The following is a 14113-nucleotide window of genomic DNA, read 5'->3' as shown; positions in this document are numbered from 1 at the left end:
AATAAAAGTGACATTTATGGATAATATTATTAAAATTTAAACAATTGATTTTGTATTCTCCACAATTTACTATATTGCTTTCTGTTTACAAAATTATTGGGTTTATTTTAATTTGCATAAATATTTCGCACTTAGCTTAAATCTATTTCTTCGTGAATCTGTATATTTTTTATCCACACATACCGTAATGTAAAGGAAAAATCCAATTTACATTGCTATCAAAATTGTTACTTTTTAAACAAAAAATAACAAGGTAGATTTTAATATATATATATATATATATATATATATATATATATATATATATATATATATATATATATATATATATATATATATATATATATATATATATATATATATATATATATATATATATATATATATATATATATATATATATATATATATATATATATATATATATATATATATATATATATATATATATATATATATTATATATATATATATATATATATATATATATATATATATATATATATATATATATATATATATATATATATATATATATATATATATATATATATATATATATATATATATATATATAAAGAAGTACACAACATCAGTTTCAAGCAAGCATTGCTCTAATGTTCTTGCATTCTTCATCTATTGGTTTTTCAGTGAAAAAAAAAATTAAATATTTTTTCAACATTCAAATAACACCACCTAATGATTTTGTTTTACAAAAGTTAATCAAGTATTCCTGTTAGCTTTAAACCTAAGCCACCTGTTGATTTTTTTTTATCAAGTCAATCAAGCATTCCTTTTTCCCCAACTTACGCCACCTATTGTTTTGTTTCCCAGATCAATTATATTTCTCTCGGACATTAATCCAAGCTGCGCATTGATTTTCTTTAGAAAGTCTATCAAAAATGTCTCTAGGCTACCAATTCACGACATCTATTTATTTTGTTGGAGTTATTTCCAGCGAAAATTACATTACATGAATAAGTTGTATGTTTTAGTTTAGTTGTAAAAACGTCTTTGTAGCATTAACAATAATATAGTGTATGAATTTACATTCCTGACACTCCCCTTTGAAGGGATCAAAGAATAAGCTGCGTTTTGGGGACTTGGACTACGAAAAACTCGCCGTGGACACCCAGTTTATGCCTAAAAAGGACACGTATGACCACCCTACGAAAATAACCCCTTCCAAAACTAGAAGCTGGATCCGCCCTCTAAAGTCATCAACAGGTTTCATCAAGTAATCAATGTCAATCTGCGGTGACGTCGAAAAATGACGTTGCAAATATGTCTTCATCATGTCACTAAGTGACTAGTCACAAATTAATTCTTGCAGAGACATCGCAGTGAAGTCGCGTGAAACATTTAACACATATGTCACAGAGTGACTCCTTTGAGACTTCACAATTCGGTCACTTTTTGACTTGCGATCATTGTGACTCGCAATGAAATCCCTGTAACTATATCGTGACATATTGTGCTATCGTAGTAATTTGGGGATTCTAAGACTCTGTGGTAGAAGCTTCGTCTGCCGAAATTTAAAGAAAAGTCACCAAATTTCCAAAAACTCCCACGAGTTTTGGTAAGCAAGGGAAGATATCGTACACACACTTTGCAGATGGATGTCCTGCCACATGCAGATGGTGAAATCGCATCCTTTAATTTCTCGCCAAGTCTTTAAATTTGGCACTTTTCTTGAAATTTCGGCAGATTTTACGACTTTTTTTCTTGAAAATGTGGGGACGAGGGCAAATGGTTTTTACATCAAAATGTTGAAATATCCTGTTTCAATTACTACCAATGAATTTTTTTTCATGGTCAGAACGAAAAAAAAAAAAATCCACACACGCACCGAAGTAGCCCGCATAATTTATTTTGAGATTTTCTACTCATCATATCAAAGAATCACTTTGTGTAGGATAAAGAGCCATTTTTTTGGTTTTGGAATTCGCTGCTTCAAAATATTAAACCGGTATTAATTAAGTGTTCATTAGCATCCGCTTTTGGAATATGAAACGAAACGTTCTATCCACTGAGTCTAATTTACACATCATTAAACACCTACGATTATGGAAATCCCCAATGGAAAGCGTAGGCCAGGAACTAAAGCAAAAACAAATCGCGTAGAATACGAATGTTCGTGCAATCAAAAAAGCCGAAAAAAATGGACTCGCACACATCCACGCCTTTTTTACTAACAGTTGTCACGTAACGAATATGTCAGCTAAGGGGAAAAGTCTGCCATCTAGCACTCAACTCTTCTCAAATAAAAAAATAAAAAAATAAGTAAGGAGCTCGATTGTTACCACGTGGCAACGTTCTGTTTTCGTGCCTTCAATTCAATGCTTGCCACCCCCGGTTAAGCGAAAATGGTTCCGGTCCTTCAGCTGGAATGGAAAGAAAGAGATGTGGGGGGAAAACATGGGATGAGAAATAAGAAAAAAAAAAGAAAAAGTGCTGGAATTAGCTATAGGGGAAAAAAGGGGAAACGTGAAAAAAAAAAAAAATGATGGCTCGTGTCTTGTAGCAATTGAAATGAATTGCATAAACGGCCGTTGACTTAAAACACTTGTTGCGATACCGTATGGGGAGAACAGAAAAAGAGCGAATCTCACGATGGGAAACCGTTTTTTCTTTCGTTTTGATGGGGGAGCATAGCTACATCATAAAACGTATGGTTAGTCCAAAATGAACCTTATGTATATTTATAAAGATAGTTATTTTTATTTTTGTTTTCTCTCTTAATTGTATAAATTATTCATTTTTTTCTAAGTTTGCAAATGCTCAATACACCACAAATAATTACTAAGAGTGGGTTACAAATTATAAGGATTATCAACTAAACATCATTTTGTAACTTCAGAGAAAGTATTAGTTACTCTAACTCCTCCCACCCGTAATCGATACAAAGAAATTAGCATGTATAACCATTAAAGCATTTTCTCAGTTTGTGCGAAAAAGAATCTTCTAATGCAATAAAAAGTATGTGTCTGTAATATATTGCATATTACAAATATGCATCTATGGTACTTAAAAAAACATCAACAAATAAGTATGTAGCCGCGATACATTAATACTTGAAAAGCATTGGATAAGGTTAACCAAAGTTGATGGAAAATAGAATGAGTTGGGCAGGTAACCTAGAGAATTGCTCTTATGGTTGTTAATACTCCATTTATATCCCTCATAAGAAACGATGGAGGAACTTTCTGGATGATGATTTTTCAATTCTAAAAAATCAAGACCTGGAGATCAATTTCTGACAGAAGGGAGGAATGGGAAGGAATTCTACAGAAGATCAGGGCCTACAAGAGGCTGTCGTGCCAATGCTGACGATGACAGCTGGTGGAAACTGGAATGAAACAGTACTGGAATCTTTAAAATTTCATTAACCAAATAAAAGTTATAACAGGAGCCATTTGCGATTCGTTAATTTTAACTGAAATTAGATTGGTACATCTTGGCAATCGAATTGATCCCTAATTGAAGCACCTAGAATCCAAGAGTTGTAAATGCCAACATTAAAAATTGGGGCATAACTAGTACAATTAGTAGAAAATAGTCTCTTACAGTTTGAAACAAGAGCTGGTACTAGTAGCCCTGGTAGGTGCTACTATAAAACATGATTTAGCCCAACTAGAGTTTGAACATTGCACGCTTTTACTCAAAAGTTAAAAACGTCCACTTACATTCGGCAGTTGTCACCGAATCTAAATTTTTGGGAGAGCAAAAATTCACGATTTGCCAAATGGTATTACAAATTTTGCCGAATGATAAAATACGGGTTTGCACACATACGTCTAATAAAAAATGACATTTGGGGATTCACAATTATGTCTCAAATTTACCGAATCGACAGACAAAATTTGCCGAATAAAGAAATTTTTGGGAGGTCTCCCTTTGGGGTGCCCCTGTTCCTGGTACTGCACTTCGTTTCATAAAAGTTTCATAGTTGTCGACGTTGTGAAAAACATTTTAAAATATTTTTAAACGTTACGTGTGCTACCTGGGATTTTTTTCTCACTACCCTAACTATAGTCATGTAAATAAATTTAATCAGTAATCTGAAGGAATTTCATTCGGTAAATTTACTTACCAAAAAAAAAAAAAAAAATCAAGCACTTTTGTATTTTGATTGGCGATGTCCAATCTATTCCATCGAAGGAATGCCCCTCGTGGCTTATCAGCGTTCGGAAGAAGATCATTCAGTGTAGGCAACCCCCCTTTGTAAGCGATCGTAGTCTTAACTGAAATAGTATTTCAAGCGTGAAGGGTCCAGGCATCACCGAAAACCATCACGCAGGTCTCACAAATCACGCGTTCCATTTTCTCCTTTTTCTAAAGCCGGATATCACCTTTGCGACGAAGAGGGCATGGGGAAGAGGGCATCATTTCGGGCCACGCGACCCTTGCGCCGATCGATGGTCACTCCAAATCGAACACAATGGCAGGAAAGGAAGACCGAATTGTTCCGAGACAGACGATTTCTAGAATTGCCATGCTTCACGCAGGTTCTTGTCTTCTACAAACAATTTTAATCACCGTAAAATATTATTTGTTTGTTGCTGTCAATGGCACACAAGGGGGGTTGGGGTAGATAGGGTGGTGCACCCTTTTAAACTGTTCCGCTTTTAGGCTTTTAGGGCAAAAGGATGGATGCCTGTGCAATTTCGTTGGCATTGAAAAATTTTTATTTTCCTACATAGAGTTCACTTTTTAATTTTTTTAAATTTTATTTTATTATTTTTTTAAAAAAGTTCTATTGTTCTGTTTTTCCAAAAAAAAAAAAAAAAAGAGCCCAGAACCGAAAGAACGTTTTCATTTTGATAAACTAACTGAAGAATTTGCAGAAATTTTCTCAGCTGCCACAACAGAATCTGGAATAAACGGGGCCGCCGAGTGCTTAGGCGGACCCCTTGTCAGTTTGGTTATCGGGCGCCTCCTCCCATAAAGCTCGTCAAATGTATATTACTCCAATTCCTAGCCGGGCCCCCTCATGGGAAGGGCCCCTAGTTTCAGACTAGGCTAGTTACAGTACAGTAAAAATGTTTGTATTTTTGCATAACATAACTTAACATAAATAAAGAACAAGTGTATGTACGATAAAGGAGGTACAAAAAATAATTAAATAATAAATAAATAAAACAAAAACAACTGAGTTTAAATTTACAAATTTTCAACCCCCCCCCCAAAAAAAACAGCTGTTGGCAATTCCTTTTTATTGCGAAAATACATGTTCCTAATTTTTTTCAAATACAAATACAAAAGTGACGACCAGCAACAGGCTCTGGGCCCAGTTAGGCTGGTCCTAGTCAATTTACAATCCCCAGTGAAGATCAATGGCCCACTTAAAACTATCTACTCCCTTGCTCATTACCACCTCTTCCGGTAAGCTGTTCCAAGGTTCCACTACCCTGCTAAAATGATAATTTTTCCTAATATCCATGTTAGCCTGAGATTTAAATAGCTTAAAACAATGACCCCTTGTCCTGTTTTCAGTGCTAAACTTCAGCCCTGTAACATCTTTCATTTAAATAAATTTAAACAACTGAATTATGTCCCCTCGGTCTCTTCTTTTATCAAGACTGTACATTTTTAGCCTTCTAAGCCTGGAATCATAATCTAAGTGGGAAAGTCCATTTATTAGCCTTGTAGTCCGCCTTTGAACCCTTTCCAATACATTAATATCTTTCTTAAGATAAGGAGACCAAAACTGAACAGCATACTCCAAATGATGTCTTACCAAACTTCTACATAAGGGCAGAAGAACTTCTTTAGAAGGCAGAAAAACTTCTTATTGATTCATTCGCGGCTAATCCGCCACGCGGATAATCGGGAGGTGACTGTATTCTTTAAAAATAGGATGTGAAGCATTATTTGTGGTTTGCCGATCGAGAAAAACTCAATTAAATTCGAGGGTAGCTTAAAAGAATAAAAAACTAACCACACAATTAAAAAAAAATGATGAAAACCACTATGATGAGAATATCGGTATCCATCCCGACCCCAGAAAGATTCTAGCCCGAATTGACGGCGCAAAATGCGAGCATTTCCGCGATGGTTTATTTTTAGGCTGAAGAGAGAGATAAGTGAAGAGACGCCAGAAAATTCCGTTCTGTCTCTTATTTCTCAAACAGAACGGCGTTATGTTTAATTATGTCCCAAAGCTCGGTTTCGAATTCCAGAAACAGAAGGCTCGCTCGAATGGGGGCAACGACTTGGTTCTGACACACTCCGGGAACTGTTTGACAATTTTATTATTCGGGGGAATTTCCCGACAACTTATTTAGGGAAGTTGACAACTGGATCGAAGGACTTGAAGCTGGAGTGTGACTCGACTTGGTAACTAATTGGGGAATCCCTAGCAGATACGGAACTTAAGAGGCAAAATTGTAGCGTTTAGTATCAAAATATGCTTAATCGAAAAAGAAAAAAATTCCAGCGTATCTCACACACACAAACTAATTTCATTTGTCTCTTCTCCATAATTTCTTATCCAAAGAAATTCATAAAATGTAAAAAAAAAAATAATTTGAATTCTTAAATTTTAAATTCAAATTATGTTTTTCGCAATCACGAGTTGCGACAGGACCCTACTCATTGGTTACTACTCTACTTGTAACCAATACTTGTAACATTGGTTACTACACTTGTTTCTAGACGCGGCTCTTGTCCCTCCAAGTCTACCCTCCTGTCGAACGGAGACGTTTGAATTAGTTGTGTATGTGTAGGCTTTTGTGTATGTGTAGACCTGTCTGTATGCACGTTGGCATGTGCGTATGTGTGTGAGTGCGTATGTGTATGAGTGTGCATGTGTCTAGGACATGGACGCCACTGACCAGGAGCAGCTACCGGAGGACGGAGCCGCGCCAGCAGGTGACGGTGGTGGTCGAGAAAGGCATGGAACATCAAAGACGGTCAAATAAAGAACAATAAGCAATCGTGATTGCTCAAAAAAAAAAAAAAAAAAAAAAAATCGGGAGAAACCAAAACATTTCATTCTCTGCCCACTTAATTTTCCCAAAAGATATTTCATTTTTCGTATCAAAATCAATTATAAGTACAAGGTTTTCTAAAAGTCGTTGACACATTTTACAAACTCATAGAAAAGGAAAACATTCTCGTAGGAATGTGTGGTTTGTGCCACAATACTTCCCAAATTCAAGAGCTTTTTATGACATTGTAAAATGAGTTACAAACAACTTACTGTGACGACTGTACCGTCACAATATGTTTGATACAGAAGAGAAGAAATAGATAATTGCTGAAGAAAAGTGTTCATATTGCTTAAATTTAAACAACAGTAATGCCAAATGTGCTCCAGCATAGGTTGAAATGCCATATAACATTTAGCTCTTTTCTAAATAAAAGATAGAAAAAGAGGAAAAAGTTAAAAACGAATAAATAAGGTATATAAATAATTTCAAAAATACCACTGTGAAAAATAAACACAAACAGAGATATTTTTAACGACTCTACGAGCATATGTTACACATAGAAAAACGAAAATGCGTCTCAAACATTTAGTTAATCGTATTTTCATGCTTTGCATTTTCTATAAAAGTTTAGTATCTGAGAATACCGGAAAAAAAAGAACAATCTAAATTTTTTAAACAACGCAGTTAATTTTAATTTTTAAATTCAAGTACAAAATGTCCGACACACTAAAATCAAAATAATAAGCACATATACTTTCCATGCCATCTTCTATTTTCATCCCTGGAAAGTTAGTAATAGTACGGAATCGAGCACTATTAAGGTTTGCTATGTGTGTGTTTTCGGATTTTTACCTCCTCTATAAAGTGAGTTTTACATTCCTAAAAAAGTTCAACGGGTATTTTTTTCAAGCCTTAGAAACAGGGCTGCCGATTTGGAGAGTAAAGGAGTCGGACTGATTTTGGAGAGGAGTTGGGAGACGAAGGCTTTAAAATTTCAAGGGTCGGAGCCGGAGTCGGTGGGTTTTCGCCGAGTGTGCATTTCTGTTGTGACTGCAGAGTCCAAGATCATGGTTGGACTGCTTTTGGAACACAAGAGTTGGAGTCGGGGTGTAGGGCTCTAAAAATTTAGGAGTCAGAGTCGGTTCTTTCCCCTCCGACGCCAAAGCCCTGTATGAAAATAGCCCAAGTGAAACTTTCTACGCCAGAATTTTTTAATGCTAGTTTCAGATTGAAAAAATTGGTTCGTACATTAATCGGGTTTCAAGCATTAAAAAAAAAAGAATGCTTTTGAGGTGCATTTTCACCATTGCAAGTTTGTTCTTTTGAATTTTTTTAACCCGTTAAATTTGCTAGGTACTCATTACAAGAAACTAACTCTTGCTAATAAAATTATCTCATCGTGTGGTTTATCGGCGGAACGAAATAGGGAATTCCTTTTCACGAGAGAAGGCCGCTAAAGCTGTTCTACAACAGCCAGCTCGCTCTCCTTCCTTTTCACTGCATTGCTGCGAATTCTGCTCTCTCCCCGAAAAGGCCTCTTCGCTCTGGAAACACGAGCAGCCATAAACAAACATTCCATTTGAGGTTCTGGATAAGAGGTTAGGGTGTAGCTTCAAATGGATGCTGGAAACTACCTTGCAGTTTCATAACAGATATCCTTTTGCAAGAGCACACAATCTGGGGACAATAATAACTTCGTTCTGTTAAGATCAAGATGAACGGTCGTCATCTGCCACGTGGTAGCTAAATAAATAATAATAAAAAAAAAAGCGTGGCAACTTAAAATATTAGTATCATTCATCATCTGGTCTCTTCTGTGTTATCAATTTTAACATTAATTCCAGAAATTAACTACGTTAAGTTTTGTTTTAAATTGATGTATATATTTTTTTGTTTTACTAGCAATTTGAAAGCTAATTTGTTGTTTAGTTACTTTTATTGGTTCACAAAAAAGGTGGTAACTAGAAAAAAAAAGAAAAGAAAATGAGACTAATAAATGAGACCAGTGGCGAACCCACCACTGGCGACTAGAAAAATTTCCCAATTTTGATCTCTGCTGTTCAGTGAAAGTTTTTTCCAAGGTGTGGACTCCTTGACATTATTTTTTAGAAGAGTGAAATTCATATTGGAGGAGAGAAATATACGAAAACAGCTACTAGAATGATCAATTCCATATAAGACTATTTTTTTTAATGACCAGATGGAAGATGGGTGGGAAAGGAAAAATGTGTGGACTATTTTGATTTCTTAACTTTTAAAATGTTTTGAATTTTCCCATTTTTTTCTCCAAAAGAGTTTTACTCATGGAGGTTGTGGTTTCTGTGCCCTAACCAGCTCTTTATGTGGACTACTTTTTTTTTTTATTTAAAGGAACGACTTATTTAATAAGTAGTTTTGCTTAAAATATGTTTGCCCTTAATGAATTTGAGTAAGTGTGTAAAATAAAACAATTATGTTTTTAAACTTGAAGAAAGGGAAACCAACAAAATTATGGGAAAAGCGAATGAGTAAAGTACTAAAGTTTTAGCATTCTTTGAAAAAAAAAAAAAAAAAAAAAAAAAACTGTGAGTACTCGTGAAGGAAAATTTTTTCACTCAATAAAAAATAAACGACAATCCTCGTCGTTTAGAAAAGTAAAGCTATTGCGAAAAGAACTTAAGTAGTATATGGTCAAGAAAAGATATTGAAGCTATGAAGACGAAATATCTATGGAAGAATGTTTTCCATAAATGAATGCATTCTTCCGAGATAGCGTAAACTTAATCTCATTGAGATAGAGTAAACTTAATCTCATTGAGATAGAGTAAATTCAATCTCAAACAGGGAAAGAAAACAGAAGTTAGGAGAAATTTGTTTTCCGTAAAAAATATGTAATATTTCGAAAGAGAGTTCATTCAATCTCATCGAGATAGGGTTAATTCAATTTTAAACAATGCAAGAAAAGACGAAATGTCTATAGAGCATTTTTTTTTCTATAAAAGACTGTATTCTTCCGAGATAAAGTACATTCAATTTAATCGAGATAGCACAAATCGAACCGCCAGCAAGGCAAAAAAGGACGAAATATCTATGGAGAAAATGTTTTTATATATGAATGTATTTTTCCGAGATAGCGTAAATTCAATTTCGTCGATAGAGCCTGAATTCAATCTCAATGTTCAGTAATTCAGTATGTCAGGTGTTAGTTTTTCTTTTCACAGACTTATCAAAAGAGCACTTGCTTTGAAATATCAAACATTTTTATCTATTTTATAGTTTTCATAGAACTGTATAAATTGCATGTCGTTATATAGTTACGAAATTAATGAGTTTCAATTGAATTATGTATTTGAGAGCAATTAAAATCACTCTAAAAATTTCAGAGAATGAATCGTTTTGATAAGGCTGACCTATTAACGTTAATTTCTGAAGTGAAATTCCGCACCATAATTCCTACATTCAATTTTAACATTCTGGAATTTTTGCTTTTGAACATATCGTCGCCTCAGAGCAACAGTAGGATATCTTAGTGTTATTCCTGGGATTAGATGTCTTAGTGTTGATCTGAGGCGACGATATGCCTTTTAGCATATGTTCTTAACCTTAAACAATGTTTGAAATCCTCTTGCTTGCAACAAGCCATGATGAAAACATTTAAATCTAAGAAATGTTTTAAAATGTATTTTAAATTCTACAGCGCAAAAAAAAAAAAAAATAAATAAATAAATAAAAAAAAATAAATAAATAAAAAAAAATAAGCCTGTGAAAGAAATTAAGTAAACAAATAGGTAAAAACAGCGAAATGCTCAAGTTGCATGTCAGAGGAAGAGTTGAATAAAAACTTTTATTTCTCAAAACAAATTACGCAGAAAACCTTTTCATTTTCTTCTTAACGAAATTGTACACAATGTGTTCGCATGCATATTTTTATGATTTGGTTGAACTCAAATTTTATTATTTTGTTTGAGGCATACTTTTCTATGTTTTTTGCGTGAATAAATTGCCATAGACCACATTATTTTGTAATAACCCTTCAAAAAAGAACAAAACTAAATAGTTATTCGTGAAGTATTGACTATAACGTACGTTTTAAGTTGAACAAAAGACTAAAATAAATTTCGAATAGTTAAGGCTAACATAGGGTAAATTTGAACGAAAAAGAGATTAAAAACAGAAACTGATACGTAGAAGCAACATTTAATACAAATACTACAGCAAAACTTAAGACTGAATTTAATTTACTTCGACCAGGAAAACAATTCATTGTTTTTGGCGGCATACAAAACATATACTCTTCAGAAAGATACCAGAATAAATTTATTCTTCGAACAATTGAATAAAATTATACACTCATCAGCATTGTTCAAAAAGACGGCAAAAATGAAATATTTTGAAGCATTATAAGCATTTTAAAGACAGCAATCTTTGAAAGGACTTGTCTTTGAAGTCGAACAGCTATTTTAGAGCCACTTGGAGTTGAATACAAGAGTTTCGCTACTAAATATAGTAGTGAAAAAAAGGACGTTATTTGTTATTTTATGCTCAAAAGGTGGTTGCTTCTTAAGAACTTTTGATTTTATGCGTGCTTGTATTTTTACAAATCCTGTATGATGGCGGGTTAAAAAATACAGATAAGTTACTTAAAAAATATGATCACTAATACGTAGAGGCATCATTTAATACAAACACTACAGCAAAACTAAGAGTGAATTTAAGTTATTTCGACAAGGAAAACAATTCCTCGTCGATTGATTATGAACCTCAAATAATAATGAAATTCGTCATGTATAGGGCTCACAATTTTACATTACTAAGCAACACAGTTCACTTTTTTCAGCAACTAAAAATGCTGTAGTGATTGCATTGACCTTCTTCTATTTCTTTGCAAAAAGTTGTCTTCTAATAGACAACTGAAAGCTAGAAAGCGACAGAACATGTCAAGAGGGGAAAATAGCATTTACATTTAAATAAAAAGAACGTTTTTTTTGTTTTTTTTGAGGAATTTGTTTTATTTTTTTCAATATAAAAGTGAATTTAAAAAAAATTCAATGCAACAAGGACAATTTTCAATTTAAAAAAGAAAGCATAACATTTTAAAAGGTAAGTGAGGAGTTTGGTGACATTATATCTAAAAATCTGCCTTCAAAAATGTTAATACTTTTCCGAGTAAAAGAGGTCAAGGTCACGTAGCAGTATTGTGAAATTTAGGACTTCTTAATAAGACATTTTAATGGCGAAGTCAATATTAATTTTTACCTTAGAAAATAAAAAAAAGAACTAACGCTATTTTTGATGATATAGTATATTGATTTTGTTTCGTTTCGTATGTTTAAGAATTAACAATTTATAAATCCAGTAAATGCTTTCACTTCTTCAATGATACTCTTCTGCTTTCCTTTAGACTGCTCGTTTCATTTTCAGCATTTACGCGTTAAATCTTATAAAATTAATATTGAAACAACCAAGAAATTCAGATCTTTGTAAAGGATTAAACTAGAAGAACATTAATGAGCTAATCCAATTGTGAGTAAATAACTCGTTATTTTCTAGACAATGAGCATAATTTCTTTTTCATTTTAAAAAGTAATGATTTCTTTCAAAGGTAACAAATTCAGTTTTAAATCCACTTTTTTATATTGAATATTTCAACAGCTGATGGTTATTTGTGAATTTTCTTCCACTTCTGACACATTTGTGAGTATACATTAAGAGTGATGAGATTTTTCTTTTGAATTCAGGGATGCGCAAAATAAATTTATAAATAAATACTAATAATGAATAATAAATAAATAAATAAAAAATAATAATAAATCAGTAAATAACAAATCAATAATATCAAAACACTAGAAAATATGATCATTTCTTGCTGAATCTTAAAATACACTTTTAAACTAATGACATATTTTTAAAGATTTTATTTTTGCGTTTCGTAATTTTTTAGCCCACATTAGCGCATATTTTTGGGAAATAGTTGAAGCAGATTTTTGAGAATTACGGTCTTTCCTTGACAAGACTTCTCTTTGTGAACACTCGCGATAAAATATTCCATGAACTTTAGTGTGCTTATTTTGCTTTGCTTAAAATTTATGATAAGTGTTCATTTTACTTCTTAACGGTGGCTGCTATGTATACAGTCATGAACGTATTAAGTAGGAACATAAACTTTAATCAATTCAACATTTCCTTGTCGTGAAGTTTTAACTTTGAGGACATGACACAAGTGTATTGAAAAAGAAGATAGACTTTGATCCGTTCAATATTACTCAATTACGACGTTTTACGTCTAGAGAACTTATATGACAACTGAATGTAAAATTCTCCTTATCAGATCAATGTTTTCCAGTTACGACATTTTACGTCTGAATAACTTGTATGACAGCCTAATGTAAAGTGCTCCTGATCAGATCAATATTTCAATAACGTCTCTTACGTCAGGAGAACTTATATGACTGCTAAAAAAACTGCTCCTAATCAGTTCAATGTTTCACGTCTGGAGAACTTATATGACAGATAAATGTAATGGGCTCCTGATCAGATCGCTGTTCCCGAATTACGACATTTAACGTCTGGAGAACATGTATGACAGCGAAATGTAAAGTGCTCCTGGTCAGACAATACTTTACAGTAATGTTTTTTACGCCAGGACAACTTATATGACAGTTAAATGTCAAGTGCTCCTGATCAGTTCAATATTTCCCAGTTACGCCCAGAGTACTGATATTAGTGATAAATAATAAGTGTTCTGGATCAGTTCATCACTTCCAAGCTTAGACACATCACCTCTGGGGTATAGATATAAGTGTAATAACAAAATGCATGTAAAATAATATTTAGGAGCAGTAAGTAAAAAAATTGAGGCATTCATAAAATATTAATAATAACCAAGTGAAAGGAAACAATATAATGTTGAAAATTCAGGTATACACGTTATGAAACCTTCATTTGTTATAATGTGAAGTAGTTGTCAAATTAAAAAGTTAACAAACCGAGTGTTTGAACTTTCAGTAAAAAGTGAGCAGCAAGATTTATAAAAATAGTCACAACATTTTGAGCATTATTTCTTAAAATTAACCATCAAGCAGGCATTGAGCCTCCAATCCCCCCTCACTTATTATTATTTTTTAAATGATAGGCCTGCCACTAAAGCTCTTTTATGTATTAACAGAAAGGAAAATAATAGCAAATTAAAAAAATATGCT

At 33.1% G+C, this 14113-nt stretch overlaps 1 protein-coding gene across 1 annotated transcript in view; it reads right to left on the bottom strand.

Moving 5' to 3' along the window:
- Window positions 1-14113, bottom strand: part of LOC129230371 (E3 SUMO-protein ligase EGR2-like) — a 35900-nt gene that overhangs the window by 18553 nt on the left and 3234 nt on the right. The gene's annotated exons all lie outside the window — the stretch shown is intronic.

The sequence above is a fragment of the Uloborus diversus genome, chromosome 9, assembly GCF_026930045.1.
Source record: "Uloborus diversus isolate 005 chromosome 9, Udiv.v.3.1, whole genome shotgun sequence".
Taxonomy (NCBI): Eukaryota; Metazoa; Arthropoda; class Arachnida; order Araneae; family Uloboridae; genus Uloborus; species Uloborus diversus.
Note: the sequence above shows the minus strand (reverse complement) of the source record. Positions and strands in the feature narration are given on the sequence as shown.